Raw genomic sequence first — 6,000 nt, 5'->3', positions numbered from 1 at the left:
CAGCAATTCTATGACAGTGTTGGTTGATTACAGTTCCTAAACTGCTCTAAATTATGTCATTTGCACACAGTCACCACACCATCTGAGCATCTGATAGAATGCCATGCTCTCAGCCCCCTGGCATGCCCTCTCTCAGACACACCTACATTTTTAACAGTAATTAATTGTTGGAACAATTTATCAAGGGTCATGGTAGAATCTCCATTTTGGAATCAAGATTGAATGTTTTTCTAGAAGACATGCTCTAGGAATTATTTTAGGGAAGTTCTATGTCAGCTTTGCACCACCCATGGATTTTCCTGCTTTCCAGCTGCTCTGCACTGCTGAGACTCTGCTACTATTCTCCAAGCTCTACAACACCCACTAATGCACAGTCACTCAGACATTCCCCATTCAAGCCACACTCTCAGAAAAACAGTAAATAGGCCTCATTCTTTTTTTTTTCACAAAACCATGTGCTACCCAGTTGTTAAGCAAATATTTGTAATATTCTCTATTGTTAATTTTTTTGGACAAGCCTCTTGATTCACTGATTGACGCATTCACTGCACTCTGTGATGTCCTGTCATACAAAAAATTCATCAAAAGCTCCAGGAACCTCACTGGAGAATACCTTTGGGTGTTGAGGAACAAGAGAGATTACACTGATCGGCTAGTCACCCAGCAACTCAGCCCTGCTCTACACTAGGAGTTGAGGTCGAATTTAGCAGCATTAAATCAATTTAACCCTGCACCCGTCCACACGACGAAGCCCTTTTTTCCCGACTTAAAAGCCTCTTAAAATCAATTTCTTTACTCCACCCCCGACAAGAGGATTAGTGCTGAAATCGGCCTTGCCAGATCAAATTTGGGGTAGTATGGACTCAATTCAACAGTATTGGCCTCCGAGAGCTATCCCAGAGTGCTCCATTGTGACTGCTCTGGACAGCACTCTCAACTCAGATGCACTGGCCAGGTAGACAGGAAAAGGCCTGTGAACTTTTGAATTTCATATCCTGTTTGGCCAGCATGGTGAGCTGCAGGTGAGTGCAGAGCTCATCAGCAGAGGTGACCATGCAGAGCTCATCGGAAGAAGTGACCATGATGGAGTCCCAGAATCACAAAAGAGCTCCAGCATGGACCGAACGGGAGGTACGGAATCTGATTGCTGTATGTGAAGAGGAATCCGTGCTATCAGAACTCCGTTCCAGTTTTCGAAATGCCAAAACATTTGTCAAAATCTCACAGGGCATGAAAGACAGAGGCCATAACAGGGACCCGCGAAGCAGTGCCGTGTGAAACTTAAGGAGCTGAGGCAAGCCTACCAGAAAACCAGAGAGACAAATGGCCATTCCGGGTCAGAGCCCCAAACATGCTTCTTCTATGATGAGCTGCATGCCATATTAGGGGGTTCAGCCACCACTACCCCAACTGTATGCTTTGATTCCATCAATGGAGAGGGAGGCAACACAGTTTTGGGGACGAGGAAGATGAGGAGGAGGTTGTAGATAGCTCACAGCAAGCAAGCGGAGAAATCGGTTTTCCCGACAGCCAGGAACTCTTTCTCACCCTGGACCTGGAGCCAGTATCCCCCGAACCCACCCAAGGCTGCCTCCCGGACCTGCCAGGCAGAGAAGAAACCTCTGGTGAGTGTATCTTTTTAAATAGTATACATGGTTTAAAAGCAAGCGTGTTTAATGATTAATTTGCCCTGGCATTCGCGGCCAGTACAGCTACTGGAAAAGTCTGTTAATGTGTCTGGGAATGGAGCGGAAATCCTCCAGGGACATCTCCATAAAGCTCTCCTGGGTGTATTCCCAAAGCCTTTGCAAAAGGTTTCTGGGTAGGGCAGCCTTATTCCATCCACCATGGTAGGACACTTTACCACGCCAGGCCAGTAGCACATAGATGAGAATCACTGCAGAACAAAGTATTGCAGCGTATGTTTGCTGGCATTCAAACAACATCTATTCTTTATCTCTCTGTGTTATTCTCAGGAGAGTGATATCATTCATAGTCACCTGGTTGAAATAGGGTGCTTTTCTTAAGGGGACATTCAGAGGTGCCCGTTCCTGCTGGGCTGTTTGCCTGTGGCTGAACAGAAATGTTCCCCGCTGTTAGCCATGCGGTGGGGGGAGGGGTTAGCCACGCAGTGGGGGGAGGCAAAATGCAACAACAAAAGCACATGTGCTATGTATGTAATGTTAACAGCAAGGTTTACCGTGAAAGAGTGTACCCATTGTTCTATAAAATGAGTCTTTTTAAATACCACTGTCACTTTTTTCTCCACCAGCTGCATGTGTTTCAAGGATCACAGGATGTTCTCCTTCCCAGAGGCTGGCAAAAATTAGAAGGTGAAAAAAACGCACTCACAATGAAATGTTCTCTGACCTCATGCTGTCCTCCCACACTGACAGAGCACAGACGAATGCGTGGAGGCAGACAATATCAGAGTGCAGAAAAGCACAAAATGAACACGAGGAGAGGTGGTGGGCTGAAGAGAGTAAGTGGCGGGCTGAAGATGATAGGTGGCGGCAGCATGATGAGAGGAGGCAGGATTCAATGCTGAGGCTGCTGGAGGATCAAACTAATATGCTCCAGTGTATGGCTGAGCTGCAGGAAAGGCAGCTGGAGCACAGACCGCCGCTACAGCCCCTGTGTAACCAATCGCTCTCCTCTCCAAGTTCCATAGCCTCTTCACCCAGACACCCAAGAACGCAGTGAGGGGGCCTCCGGCCACCCAGCCACTCCACCCCAGAGGATTGCCCAAGCAACAGAAGGCTGGCATCCAATAAGTTTTAAAGTTCTGTGTGGCCTTGTCCTTCCCTCCTCCACCACCTCAGCCGGTGTTTCCCTCCTCCACCACCCCTCCTGGGCTATCTTGGCAATTATCCCCCTATTTGTGTGATGAATTAATAAAGAATGCATGAATGTGAAGCAACAATGACTTTATTGCCTCTGCAAATGGTGATCGAAGCGGGGAGGGGAGAGTGGTTAGCTTACAGAGAAGTAGAGTGAACCAAGAGGGGAGAGGGGTTCATCAAGAAGAAGCAAACAGAACTTTCACACCACAGCCTGGCCAGTCATGAAACTGGTTTTCAAAGCTTCTCTGATGTGCACCGCGCCCTCCTGTGCTCTTTTAACTACCCTGGTCTCTGGCTGCACGTAATCAGTGGCCAGGCAATTTGCCTCAATGTCTCACCCCGCCATAAACATCTCCCCCTTACTCTCACAGATATTGTGGAGCGCACAGCAAGCAGTAATAACAATGGGAATATTGGTTTCGCTGAGATCTAACCAAGTCAGTAAACTGCGCCAGCGCGCTTTTAAACATCCAAATGCACATTCTTCCACCATTCTGCACTTGCTCAGCCTGTAGTTGAACAGCTCCTGACTACTGTCCAGGCTGCCTGTGTATGGCTTCATGAGCCATGGCATTAAGGGGTAGGCTGGGTCCCAAGGATAACTATAGGCATTTCAACATCCCCAATGGTTATTTTCTGGTCTGGGAAGAAAGTCCCTTCCTGCCGCTTTTGAAACAGACCAGAGTTCCTGAAAATGCAAGCATCATGTACCTTTCCCGGCCATCCCACACTGATGCTGTGAAACGTCCCTTGTGATCCACCAGTGCTTGCAGCACTATTGAAAAGTACCCCTTGTGGTTTATGTACTCGCCGGCTTGGTGCTCCGGTGCCAAGATAGGGATATGGGTTCCATCTATGGCCCCACCACAGTTAGGGAATCCATTGCAGCAAAGCCATCCACTATGACCTGCACATTTCCCAGGCTCACTACCCTTGATATCAGCAGATCTTTGATTGCATTGGCTACTTGCATCACAGCAGCCCCCACAGTAGATTTGCCCACTCCAAATTGATTCCCGACTGACCGGTAGCTATCTGGCATTGCAAGCTTCCACAGGGCTATTGCCCCTCGCTTCTCAACTGTGAGGGCTGCTCTTATCTTGGTATTCTGGCACTTCAGGGCAGGGGAAAGCAAGTCACAAAGTTCCATGAAAGTGCCCTTACGCATGCGAAAGTTTCACAGCCACTGGGAATCGTCCCAGACCTGCAACACTATGCGGTCCCACCAGTCTGTGCTTGTTTCCCGGGCCCAGAATCGATGTTCCATGGCATGAACCTGCCCCATTAGCACCATGATGCCCACATTGCCAGGGCCCATGCTTTGAGAGAAGTCTGTGTCCTCATCACTCTCGTCGCCACGCTGACATTGCCTACTCGCCTAGTTTTGCTTTGGCAGGTTCTGGTGCTGCATATACTGCTGGATAATGCACGTGGTGTTTAATGTGCTCCTAATTGCCAAAGTGATCTGAGCGGGCTCCATGCTTGCCATGGTATGCCATTTGCATGGGAAAAAAAGCGTGGAACGATTGTCTGCCATTGCTTTGAGGAAGGGAGGGGCGACTGACAACATGGCTTACAGGGTTGGTTTACAGGGAATTAAAATCAACAAAGGTGGTGGCTTTACATCAAGGAGAAACAAAAACAACTGTTACACAGAATGGCCCCCTCAAGGATTGAACTCAAAACCCTGGGTTTAGCAGGCCAATGCTCAACCCACTGAGCTATCCCTCCCCCTGGTATTCCAGGCAGGAATGAATCTCCATTAAACTTTTCAAGGTGCCCCTGACAGACCTCACTGAAACAATTGTCGGCCCTTGATTTCATGGAGGGAGCAGGGAGCAAATGAATCCAAAACAAATCTGGTCTATTTCTTGTTTTGATCCACTCCATTTATCTTTTACATCTTTGGCTGGCAGAAGACGGTGCAGTAGGACTACTAGCCATCCTCATCTCCTGGCTGCTCGCCAGAAGATGGTGCAATACTACTGCCGGCAGTACTAAAGAAAATGACAGAGACTGCAGGAACTGTGGGATAGCTACCCACAGTGCAACGCTCTGGAAGTCAATGCTAGCCTCGGTACTGTGGAAGCACTCCGCCAAGTTAATGCACTTAGAGCATTTTGTGTGGGGACACACACAATCAACTATATAAAAATGATTTCTAAAAAAACGACTTCTATAAATTTGACCTAATTTCGTAGTGTAGACATACCTCAGTAATGCCGACTTGGTCTAGATCTGTATTTTGAATGTCACTACATATTCAGAGCTGGTTAAGACTCTTACAATTTTTTTAAAGCCTGTGTTTTGAAGTAAAATCAGTGACTAAGTTGTGCAAATAACTTGTACCAAACCCCAAACCATGCAAAAGCCTCATGGATTTGATAAAAAAAATACAACCCTTTAAAATTCATGCAAAGCCCTATGCTGATTATGCTGAACCTCCATCCTCTGCAACACATTCCTTTCCTTTACCAAGCCCCTGTTTCCTTCATCTTCAGGTGAGAGTCAGCAGCCTGCAGTACCCAAGGATGAAGAACTAGCGCCCTTTCTCACACAATCACACTCCTCAGAATCATAAGGGACATCTGACTGGCAGTTGCAACCTATCCAGGTTTTTCCCAGGATCATCCCTTTTTTAAGGTAGCTATCCCAGGAAATCTGTAAGGGATCTTAGTGCATGCTGCCAGCTATCCATATTCATGGGTTCCAGTTCATCTTGGCTGTCCTGTTTTTTTGTATCTCAGAGGTGCAAATCCTACATGACTTCTTTGCAAAGCCATAGAGGTCTCTGGGAGCCCGGCAAGGAAGCCAGTTGCCCCTTTAATTACATGGAAAGGTACTCCTTTGGGGCAGGGTGCCAATTTACTCTTCAGTTTAGCATTAGCAGGGCAGCAAAGACTACAGCTTCCCACTGAAACCATGCCTAGGAAAAGTCAAAGAAAAAGGCTGTCTTCATGGGGCACTTTTTCTGAGAATAAAACTAGACATCTGCACACATGGAAAATCTGCAGACCCCATGGAATTAAGGTCCTCCTGCTGATTTTGCTGTCTTTTCCAAGACCTTTGTTTTCATTTTAAAAACAATGACGTTTATAGCTTCTTTTAATGCCTTCACTCTGTCAACCAGCTGAGTCTGTGGCCAAACAGACTGAAA

The sequence above is a fragment of the Dermochelys coriacea genome, chromosome 1 (assembly GCF_009764565.3).
Source record: "Dermochelys coriacea isolate rDerCor1 chromosome 1, rDerCor1.pri.v4, whole genome shotgun sequence".
NCBI classification, from domain to species: domain Eukaryota; kingdom Metazoa; phylum Chordata; order Testudines; family Dermochelyidae; genus Dermochelys; species Dermochelys coriacea.
This window is presented reverse-complemented; position numbering follows the sequence as displayed.